Here is a 12,454-nt window from a genome sequence, read left to right as displayed (position 1 = left end):
AATTAATTGATCAACAGTCTAAACAAACAAGCAAACAAAAAGCAATGTAAATATAAATTTCTTACCAGTTCTGATTCTTTTCTTTTTTTAAAAAAATATTTTATTTATTTGACAGAGAGAGAGCATACACAAGCAGGCAGAGGGAGAGGGAGAAGCAGGCTCCTGGCTGAGCAGGGAGCCCAGTGTGGGGCTCGATCCCAGGCCCCTGGATCAGGACCTGAGCCCAATGCAGACACTTAACTGACTGAGCCACCCAGGTATCCCGTATTTTCTTTTTTTTTTAAGATTTTTTTTAAATTCATTTATTTGAGAGAACAAGCGAGAGAGTATGGGGTGAAGGGCAGAGGGAGAGGCAGACTCCCCTCTGAGCAGGGACCCTGATGCAGGACTCAATCCTGGGACTCCAGGATTATGACCTGAGCCAAAGGCAGTTGCTCAACCCACTGAGCCACCCAGGTGCCCCCCATATTTTCTTATGATGAATTCGTAGGAATAAACTACTGAAACAAAGTTTAAGATATTGTAGACATATTACGATAATTTCTTTTCAGGAAAAAAAAATGTACCACTTTACACACTCACCACCAATGTAGTAGAGTGTCTAGTTCATTCAGTTCTTGTTAACACTGAAAGATACTGAGTTTTTAAATCTTTGCAAATTTAATGAGAAACTCATAATGCCTATTTCTCATTTGCCTTTCTTCATTAACAATAAAAATTAAAACAATATGTTAGAGGTTAATGGTACAGAATAAATATTTCAGAAATAGAAATGAGTTATCGAAAAAGATAGCATCACAAACCATTGTGCAGAAGGATAATTTCTCAGGACAAAGTGAGATCCACATCTCCTATCTCCTCCTGTGGTCCTTAAGCATGATTGTACATTCAAATCCCCTGGAGGATTTCTTCAAATACAGATTGATAGATGCCAGCCCATTTCTAATTCAGTAGGCCAAGGGTAAGGCTCACTATCTTCATTTCTGCCAAGGTCTCAGATGATGCTGATGCTGCTCGTCCAAGGATCACACTTTGAGAAACAATCCCTCATATGACAAGCTCTAGAAAACTCTAGAAAAATAAGAAGGATGAATGAAAAAAAAAGAATCAAGTCTCTCTCAGTCCTTGACAGATCAAGAATGTAAAACTCATGGATATAGATTATCTTAATAGTGTAATTAATATATGTGTATTAAGTACGTATAGAAATTTATGCGTTACATAATTATATTACAGAATGTACGTTCTTTACAAGTATTTATGAAGTAATTACAGATCTTGATTGTATACTAGGCACAAAGTCCACATTACCATAAAGGCAACCTCAACATGTATTTGATGAGGGAGGAGGGGCATAGGGAGAGGGAGAGAGAGAATCTTAAGCAGGCTCCACGCCCAGCATGGAGCCTGATGCGGGGCTCAATGTCATGACCCTGAGATCATGACCTGAGCCAAAATCAAGAGTCAGACACTTAACTGAGCCACCCAGGTGCCCCTCAACATATTTTTAATAGTAGAAAGAGGATAGATCACATTTTCTGACCAAAATGCAATAAATCTAGAAATAAATGAGTGGAAACCAACCAATGATAGCATCCCAGCCACTTGGGAAATATACCATTCCCTCTCTCTCTCTCTATACGTATTTGCTAAAACAACAATAATAAGACTGCTGCACACTGAAATGTATTAAAGCTACAGTGCTCTTGGGGAAAATACATAGCTGTAAATTCTCCCATGACTAACAGAGTGACACCAGTAACTACAAAACTCAAACATTTAGGAAAAGAATATCAAACCTAGAGCAGAAGGAACCAAACATAAAAAACACGAAGCTGAATTGAAACCAAAAAACTTAAAAACAGTAGAATTGATTAACCTAAGAGATAGAAAGATGATAAAAGGCAAGTCATAATCTACCTGAATCAAAGAAGCCGAAAGCGCAGGGAAATGCAAATATCCAAAATTAGACAGAAGAGAAGGCTCATAGCCACAGATGCAGGGGAAAGCACTCAAAGTATTAGAAGATACTTTGTAAAACTGGAAATAAATTTATAAACTGATATGGACAATTATTCTAGGATTAAAACATTTCCTCCATGAGGAAGAAGCAGGAATGCTGAAATAAGCTGCGAGATGAGTATGAAAGCGCCTCTCCATAAAGAGCCCAGACCCGTAGAGCTTAGATGGCTCCAACCATCAAAGAACAGAGAACACAGAAATTATTTAAATTGTTCCAGAACTCTGAGAAAGTAGGAATGTGTCTCAATGCTCTATTGTTTTTACAAAGCCAGAAAAGCACTGTAACAAAATCTATCAAAGGTACACCAAAAAGAAAGCCATAGACCTCATTTCACCTATAAATCCTAAACAAAGTATTAGCAAGTAGAATCCATCTGTACCAGCGGGTCATTGTCATCTCTGATCCATAACATCTGTCCAAGCTGGCCCAATAAACCAAAGCAAAAGGTGTAAGGATTAGAAAGCGGCCAACAAATCTGTCATTACTTGAAAAAAAAATGATGATATACCAGAGAAAACTCAAGAGCATAAATAGAAAACTATTAAAAACAATGATAATATGACTCTAGTTCCAAAGCAGAAAAAAGTAGTAACTTTCATACTAACCAGTTAGAAAGTATAATGAATAAACAATTCTATTCATAATAGCAATTTATATATATATATATATATATATATTCTCTATAGAGAAATATTTATAGAGATTCTCTATAGATACTATTTATATGTATTTCTTTATAGAGAAAACAACAATACTCTCTAGATGGACAATAAAGGAGACGGGAGAGGCAGACCTGGCAGATACACTCTCTCTGTGAAGTCAGGAGAAAGCAGTTGTTAGATTGTGAGCTCTAAGACTTGAATTTCTCCGCAGAGAGAAGAGTGTTTTTGTTAAGCCAACACCTTTGGAAAGGTAGTGTCTGTACTTTGCTGTAAAGAACAAGAATTAAGATCGTGAGGTGGGGTTGGAAGAGAGTAAACCAGGAAGGGAAGAAATCAAAGGGGTCAACAGGAACTTAAGAAAGTGAGGACCTTCTTCCTTTAAGAGGACAAGTAAAGCCTTTTAAGAGTAAACATGTAAGGGGCGCCTGTGTGGCTCAGTCGGTTAAGTGTCTGCCTTCAGCTCAGGTCATGATCCCAGGGTCCTGGGATAGAGTCTGGTGTTCAGGCTTCCTGCTCAGTGGGGAGCCTGCTTCTCCCTCTGCCCCTCCTCTCACTGGCTCTCTTTCTCTCTCTCAAATAAATAAATAAAAATCTTTTTTTTTTAAAGAGTAAACACATAAATATGTCCAATATTTAGTTTAAAGTCATTCGTTCTATTTCATTACTGTGTAAGCCATTTGTGTAGCCTCTAAATCTTTGATGATGAAAGTGGTGGTGGTGTTGGGGTGGTGATAACAGCCCGTGTTTATTGAGCACCTACTTTCTAGGCCATGTACTAAGCAGTTAAACTTTTTATATCATTTAATCATCAGAAAAATCTACTTCCCATCACAGATGAGGAACTCAGGCAGAGAGAAGTTAAGTAACTTGACCAAGTGCACAGCTTGCCAGGGGAGTCGAGCTGTTGACCCAGACATTCCAACTTCAGGGCTCAGACTGTAACACTATCCCGAAGCCGTCTATCTCATGGGCTTGTGGCCTTGAGTTAGTGCCAGCGAAAAGATTAGATGGTCTCCAGTGGGGTGTTGTAGACTGGAGCAGGGACAATCGTGCATGGGTCAGAACCAGAGCAGAGATCAAAAATTCCATGGAAGCAGAAAAGTGGAACTGGTTTGGGGAAAAATAAACACCGAACCCCTCTACTGCCGTGAAACCCCAGAGAGACTGAGAAGCATGTTGGGACTTCTATCAGGTGTGAGATGGGATGTTGAGACAATTTTATTACATCCTTAAGTAAACGATTACTTCAGCTGGCTACATAATGTAAATTCATCCACGAGGCTGAAATATGGCTTATAATTATTAAAATGCCAATGTTTGCTAAACATATCTGTAAAATTAAATTCAAGCACTCCCAAATTCTAATGGGATTCTTTAACTTGCCCAAATTATAAAAAATGTATTTAATAGAATAAACTTATACAGATTGCCAAGACAGAGCTAACAAGAAACATTAAATTTTTTTTTTTCTTTTGCTATTGAGTTGTGGGAGTGCTTTATATATTTTGGATATTAACCCCTTATGAGATATATAGTTTGCAAATATTTCCTCCCATCCAATAGGTTGCCTTTTCATTTTGTTGGTTTCCTTTACCGTGTAGAAGCTTTTTAGTTTGATATAGTCCCACTTGTCAATTTTGTTTTCTCTTATTGCCTTTGCTTTTGGAGTCAGATTTTAAAAATCATCACCAAGACCAATGTCAAAGAGCTTCTCACCATGTTTTCTCCTAGTAGTTTTGTGGTTTCAGGTCTTAAAATCAAATCTTTAATCCATTTTGAGTTAATTTTTGTGTATGGTGGAAGATATGGTCCAGCTTCTTTCTCTTGTGACTGTCCAGTTTTCCCAATACCATTTGTTGAAGAGACTGTCCTTTCCCCACTGGATATTCTTGGCTTTTCTGTTGTAAATTAATTGACCATGCATACATGGGTTTATTTCTAGGATCTCTACTCTATTTTATTGATCTATGTGTTTGTTTTTATGCCACTACCACACTGTTTTGATTACCATAGCTTTGCACTATAGTTTGAAATCAGCGTATGTGATGCCTTCAGCTTTGTTCTTCTTTCTCGAGATTGTCTTGCCTATTTGGGGTCTTTTGTGATTCCGTACAAATTTTAGGATTGTCCATTCTATTTCTTTTTTTTAATATTTTTTATTATATTATGTTAGTCACCATACAGTACATCCCTGGTTTTTGATGTAAAGTTCGATGATTCATTAGTTGCATATAACACCCAGTGCACCATGCAGTACATGCCCTCCCCACCACCCATCACCAGCCTATCCCATTCCCCCATCCTCCTCCCCTCTGAAGCCCTCAGTTTGTTTCTCAGTGTCCGTTCTATTTCTTTGAAAAATGCCATTGGAATTTTGATAGGGATTGCTTTGAATCTGTAGATTACTGTGGGTAGTATGGACATTTTAACAATATTTACTCTTTCAATCCATAAGCACAGCATATCTTTCCATTTATTTGTGTCTTCTTCAATTTCTTTCATCAGTGTTTTATAGTTTTTAGCATATAGGTCTTTCACCTGCTTGATTAAATTTTTTTCTAAGTATTTTATTATTTTTGATGCAATTGTAAATGGAATTGTTTTCTTAATTTCTCTCTTAATTTCTCTTTCTGATCATTATTAATGTGTAGAAACACAACAGATTTTTGGATAGTGATTTTGTATCTTTCAGCTTTACTGAATTTGTTTATTAGTTCCAACAGTGTTTTGGTGAAGTCTTCAGGGCTTTCTATATATAATATCATGTAATCTGCAATTATTGACAGTTCCACTCTTTTCTTTCTAACTTGACTGTCTTTATTCCTTTTCTTGCCTAATGGCTCTGGTTAGGACTTCCAACACTATGTTGAATGAAAGTGGCAAGAGTGGACATCCCTGTCTTGTTCCTGATCTTAGAGGAAAAGCGTTCACTCTTTCACCACTGAGTATGATGTCAGTTGTGGGCTTGTCATGTTTGGCTTTTATCATGTGAGGTACATTCCCTCTATACCCACTTTGTTGAGAATTTTTATCATAAGTGAATGTTGAATTTTAACAAATGGATTTTCTGCATCTATTGAAATTATCATATGATTTTTATCCTTCATTTTGTGAAGGTAGTGTATCACATTGATTGATTTGCAAACGTTGAAGCTTTTTTGCATCCCCGGAATAAATCCTACTTGATCATGGCATATGATCCTTTTAATGTATTTGGTGAATTTGGTTAGCCGATATTTTGTTGAGGATTTTTGCATCTATGTTCATCATGGATATTGACCTATAATTTTTTTTGGTTTTGGTGGTGACTGTCAGCTTTTGATATCAGAGTAACACTGGTCTTGTAAAATGAGTTTGGAAAGTACTTCCTTCTCTTCTCTTTTTTGGAAGATTTTGAGAGGATTGGTATTAATTCTTTGAATGTTTGGCAGAATTCACCAGTGAAACCATTTGCTCCTGGACTTCTGATTTTTGGGAGGTTTTTGATTACTGATTCAATCTTCTTACTGTTTAATAGTCTCTGCAGATTTTCTGTTTTTTTCATGATTGAGGTTGGGAGGTTGTATGTTTCTAGGAATTCATCCATTTCCTCCAGGTTGTCCAATTTATTGGTTAATTTAAAAATGGCCCAAGGATCTGCATAGACTGTTTTTTAAGAGAAGGCATACAGATGACCAACAGGTACATGAAAAGATGCTCAACATCACTCATCATCAGCAAAATGCAAATCAAAACCACAATGAGGTATCACCTCACACCTGTTAAAATGACTAATATCAAAAAGACGAGAAATAACAAGTGTTGGCAAGAACGTGGAGAAAAGGGAACCCTTATGCACTGTAGGTAGGAATGCAAACTGGTGCAGCCACTGTGGGAAACAGTATGGAAGTTCCTCAAAAAATTAAGGATAAAACTACCTATGATCCAGCAATCCCACTTCTGGGTATTTATCCAAAGAAAATGAAAACATGAATGCAAAAAGATAGATGAATCCCCATGCTCATTTCAACATTATTTTCAATAGCCAGGATATGGAAACAACCTAAGTGTCCATCGAGGGATGAATGGATAAAGAAGAGATAGTATATGTATAATGGAATATTATTCAGCTATAAAAAGGAATGAAATCTTGCCATTTGGGGCAACATGGATGGACCTTGAGGGCATTATGCAAAGTGAAATAAGTCTGAGAAAGACAAATACCATCCAATTTCACTTATATGTGAATTTTTTTAATTAAAAAAATTAACAAGCTTAGGGGTACAGAGAACAGATGGGTGGTTGCCGGAGGCAGAGGTTGGAGGATGGGCAAAATAGGTGCAGGGTGTTGACAGGCACGAACTTCCAGTTAGGAAATAAATAAGTCCTGGGACATCACATACAGCATGGGGGCTACAGTTAATACTCTAGTGCATATTTGGAAGTTGCCAAGAGAGTAGATCTTTAAAGCCCTCATCACAGAAAAACAGAGGAATAATTGAGCGGGCTCCTGTGGAAGAGGGGAAGCCAGGAAGCCACCTGGTCTACACGGCAAGACTCCCAAAAGGCAGCGTCAGATGCCTCTGTAGTAGGAATGAAGGTCACACAAAAACCAAACCAAACCAAAAGAAATGAGTGGATTCCCCAGACCCGGCTGCCACCCCCATGAGCACCCGGGCAGAAATGCAGAGCCCCAGCCGGAGGGATGGGAAGTGGAGGAACACCAGGGATGGCTGAGCACCGGGACGCCGTTCGGGGCAGGGGCGGGGGGGCAAGTGAACATTCACCTGATTGAATGGCCCAGTGCAATCAGTCCCCAGACTGTGGTGGACAGAACTACAGCCTCCAGGTGGGAGATGGAAGGCCCTTCTCTAGAGAATGTTCCTGGCCCAAGAGGGAAGACCTGACCACCCTGCCAGAAGCCTACAGTTTTCAGACTTCACTCTCAGGCTCAGACCTTCCAGTAAATACGTTCTTCCTGTCCCCAGGGCAGCAAGCTGTCGTGCCACCCTCCGGTCCCCCCATCGGCCCCCTGCTTTGGAGTCATAGAGGCTGGCCCGATGTGCCTGGCCTGTGCACCCGGGAGCTGACTTCCTCACTGGCCAGGAGCCTCCCTGCCTCCTCCACATGCCCACCTGTAGTGGGGCGACAGCAGCTGTAGGATTTCCCTGCTCGTCTCCACCGCGGCCTCTCCCCTCTCAGTGGGGACGCCCAGCCTGCTGCTGGCACTGCTCCAGGGCAGGGCTCAGCTGCTTCCCACTTGGCTGCCCAGCATCTCCGCAAAACCTCACGTGCAACCGAGGCACCTGTCACATTTAGAGAAAACCAACACCACGCAAGAGAGACCATAGACTCAACAACAGGAAAGGCTAAAATCCAAGTCAGTTGAGTTAAGAGCGTAGAACAAGACTTACTTAAAAAAATGTATAATCTTTAAAGGCTTAAGAGCCTCACTTCTCTACAAGAACACGCTGGCATAATTAAACAATTAGGGACCTTGGAAGTTAAACTGATAATCACAATTAAAAGGACCAAGTACAAGCCCACCCTAAGGTTGAACAATTGAGCTCGACGATCAAACCACAGGATTTCTCTTCTCCAGAACACGGTTCCAAAGGACTAAGAGGTGGAAGGTATGAAAGGAAAGAGTCTTAGAGGACGGATTCTAACATCTCAACCTTTCCTGGTAAGAGACTCCCGGAAAGAAAAGCAAAGAAACCAGAGAGCAGAAAAATAATCAGAGTTAATATTTCGAATTTTCCAGAGCTTAAGAAGAGACACAAGTCTTCAGATTGAAAGGACCCAAGGAATCATATTCTGTGACTTCGTTTAAGGTTTATAAGACTTCAAAAAAAGCGCTAGACTCTTTGAATGAATTGGCTCTGTGCTTAGTCTATCTTTCCATACATTTAAGATATAATAAGTTCTTAAATTTTTTACAAGTCCCCCTGCACATGTTCTACCACTTGGTGGTCGATCATCCCTTGTCTTGGTTTCTGAGTTCCTGGGTCAAACCTCTGACTTGCTACAATCTGCCCCTCTCCGTGGCTTGGCTCTTCTCGTTCCCACAGCAGACTGACGCAGTCACTGTTTCGTCTCTTAGGATCTTAGTCTCCAAAAGGCAGGCCTATATGAGTTCGAGCGGAGTGATATCACCAACAGGGTGCTCTAAACTGTGAGCCTTTGCACTGGGCTGTTCTGCTGGTGTTTTAGAACAACCATTCCATGGATCATTTCTGCCAGACTCCACTGTCCTCACAGGAAATTATTACTGCCCATCTCTTAACTGTTGATTTTGGTGCATATCAAGTAAGAGTCCATAGGTGTACACATGAATCTGTGCAAAGCAGGAGAGTGTGAGCTACATCCAGGTCCCCGTTTCCTAATTCAGGCCACGTATTGAACATCTAAAACATAGGTCAAATCACACATCTTCCAGGACAAATTTGCTCTGTTAGACAGGTCATAGAAATATTTTGTCTGCCCCACATGGTATTTTTTTTTAAAGATTTTAATTGGTTGCTGGAAAATCCGTCTCAAGTGCCTGCGAGGCAATAGTGGTGAATGTCCCTTTTGACCAGGGCATGTGCCCGCTCAAACCACCACGCAGCAACGGAAATGGGAGCAAAGCAACTCAAACTACATTGTCTTTGTTAAGCGTAGTAGAGAATCACTCCACACTCATCCATTCAAGATACTTATGAAGCACCTGCTATATGTCAAAGAGGGTGCAAAGATGGCTAAGACCATAGGATATCTGAGCAGAAAGGCCCTTAGAGATCATCTTCATTGATTTCCAGATAGAGAAATAAAAACTCAGTGATGTCAAAAAGCTCTGCCCAAGTTCAGACACCGGTTGGTGGCAGAGCCAGAAGAAACACCTAGGCTCTTAACGTACTCAAACATTGTTATATATGGTTGGTTTCATTGCACTTATTCTAATCTGTCTTTAAAAAGCACAGTGGAATAAAAGGTAATCAGATATTAAAAAGAAAACAATTCAGTTAGTAAAAAGGCAGGGGAAAATTTTTAATAAATAGTACTTTGTATGACCTCAGTTCCTTGTAAATGTCTTGTGGAGATTATTGTTCCACTGTTGAAAAGGATATTCTATGTACATAGAGACTTGAATATTTTTTTTTCAAATCTTAACATTTTTTAGGGATAGGAGAAACTTTACAAACATCAAGGAATTCAATATGACGAAGGAATTTGGACTGTTTATGGCTTTTCTCACCACTTGGAAAGGGTGTACTCCTGCAGGGTCTGCGGATCCTTGGCTTAGAGGCGCTGTTGTATGGAATTCTTAAGAGAATTTCTGATCATTACCTTCCTGTATTTTTATGTTGAGTGTTGTGGGGTGTTGTGGGGTTGAGAGTGGTCCATTATTCACAGATGAAAGCCATTCTGCTCTGTATTGGACATTGCACCACGTTGGAAGGAACCAGAGAAGAAGGCCTTTGCTGGGATAGGTATACTTTTGTTTTTAACTGCACAGTAGAAAAGCAATACAAGGTACTCCTGAGTCACATTCTAAGAGACAAGTAGAAGATACAAATTCCATGACTCAGTCTATTATCTATCTATGTATCTATCATCTACCTACCTATCTATCTATCTAAAGAGGTTGGGTTTCTCATGGGCTTCTCTCTTGAATTATTCCTCCTGCTGCTTCGCCTCCATTCCTTCCCTGACCTGAACTGCACACACAGTTCTGGGCCTCTTCCATCAGATCATGCAGTTACTGCGGTCCCACATGGTCTTCCCCAAATCTCTCCAATCTTTGATTAGAAGGTATTGGTTTGTGTTTCCTAGAAACCTGGGATCTCTGCTAAGGCCTCGATATCGGAGCCCTGTCATAAATTACAAAGGAGGAAGGGCTTGGTGGAAGTGAAGACTCACTTGTAAGGCTAGAAGGTAAGGCTTCAGGTGGTCATGGCTGAGTCCAGTCTACCAACTGGGTGTCTCTGTTACACAGGATAAACCGTCAAATGTCAGTCTTCCTTGTTTGTTTAAACTTAGCCTTTTCTCCCAGCCAGGTCACCGTGCTTTTGTCCTCCAGAGACATCTGGTACCCCCTTACCTCCTCACAGGCTTATTTCTCTGCTTCCCATATTCCAGCCTCATGGGAGTACTCCATTTCCTAAGCCCACAGTGGACACTCATGCATTTGATCCTTTGTGCATGCCGTTCCCTCAGCCTGGCATGTCCTTCCTGATCCTGTTTGCTTGGTGTGGCTTTCACTGGCCTCATGACCCACAGGGAGACCTGGTCACCCTTGCTTTGGGCTCCCACAGCGTGAGCTTCTGGATCAGTAACAGTAACTACTTAGACCACTGCGTCTGGTCAAGGGTCTGCTTGCCTTTGACCATGGCTCCCTCCGGAGCAGGCTCTTCTTGAAGACAGGGACGTCATCAGTTTCATCAGTTCTTTCATCAGTGCTTTTGTATCTCTGGTGCTGACGCAGAGAAAGTGTCATTTGAAAGTGAATAAGAGCATGATTGTCAAGGGTGGTCCCAGACCTGTTCCTGAGGATTTCCTTTTCCATTGAGTTGTTTTCCGAAGACTTTCCTGATTGTTAAGGGTCTGTCTTTAACAAATTCGGTAGATATTTCTTACTCCAATCATTGTCAATTGCCCACAATTTCACTAACTTCCCATCATCAAAGCAAAGGGAGGGACTTCGAATTTTGCCATCAAGCATCTGCCTTTCAGTGGATTTTCAGAGGACTAACTTCCTCTACTTTCTGTAACCTTAATTACAATAGGTTAACCAGGTGCAAATAGAAGTATACATGACGGCTCTCAATTGTGTGAGAAAGAGTGGCCATAATAATTCTGTTATTGATACAGGGGTGAGGCCTTCTTTGCCATATGGGCTGCCAGAAACTCATAGGGTAAGAAAAGAAAGCCTAAAACTCAGAAATACGCCTCCATTGAGCCAGTTCGCTCAGCGGCCATGCATAGTACATTCAGGTGGAATCATCTATGTGTACTGTGCACAAAATCAGACCATAACAAGAATATAATCCGGAGTGCAAAAAACCTCAAACCCAAAGTCACGAAGATGAAAAGAGAGAGTCATCCAGATTTTCCCTCCCCACCACCTCCTCTCTGGCCACTCAGGATGAGCCCGGAATTGCCATCCCGGGGCAGACGTGGTGTGGAGAAAGGCTTGGAAGACCAGTGGGGAGCAAGATGCTGCCGAGCTCGTGGGCGGACGTGGGGGCCGGCGAGGGACACACCACTAGGTGTTGTTGCTGCAGACTCTAAATTTGGATCCTCTTCACCATTTTGAGAAGCCGGATAAGGTTTGGAATTCTTTTTTTAATTACTTTCTTGGCCGCGAGACTATGGCTCTTTGAACAAGATGCTGCCCACGTGGGGCCCAGGATTTAGAAGCGTTCCAGAAACAATGGTGCTCCCCACTGGGTTGGCTTGCAGAGCTTATCTGCTGAAACATGCCTACTGTATGCTGCGCAGACATTCTCTTCAAGGAAGATAATTACTATGAGAACGAAAAGGAAAGTAGGAAATGACACGTAATCTATAAAATAGTTTCTGAGAAGGAATCTATGCCTGCTTGGCACAAATAAAAGGATCTTTTTTGCTGCCAGAAGAAAGTCAAGGCTAGTTTTCAAGACTATGAAAACCTCAAAGTTTTGCCTGGAGGAATTTCCTTCTACAGGAGAATTCTGAAAATCTTGACTTTGATCTGCCGTGTTTGATCCATGGAAAATGATCCATGGAAAAGCAATATCGTCAATATCTCAGGGTTCAGCGAGTACCC

The sequence above is a fragment of the Ailuropoda melanoleuca genome, chromosome 6 (assembly GCF_002007445.2).
Source record: "Ailuropoda melanoleuca isolate Jingjing chromosome 6, ASM200744v2, whole genome shotgun sequence".
Taxonomy (NCBI): Eukaryota; Metazoa; Chordata; class Mammalia; order Carnivora; family Ursidae; genus Ailuropoda; species Ailuropoda melanoleuca.
This window is presented reverse-complemented; position numbering follows the sequence as displayed.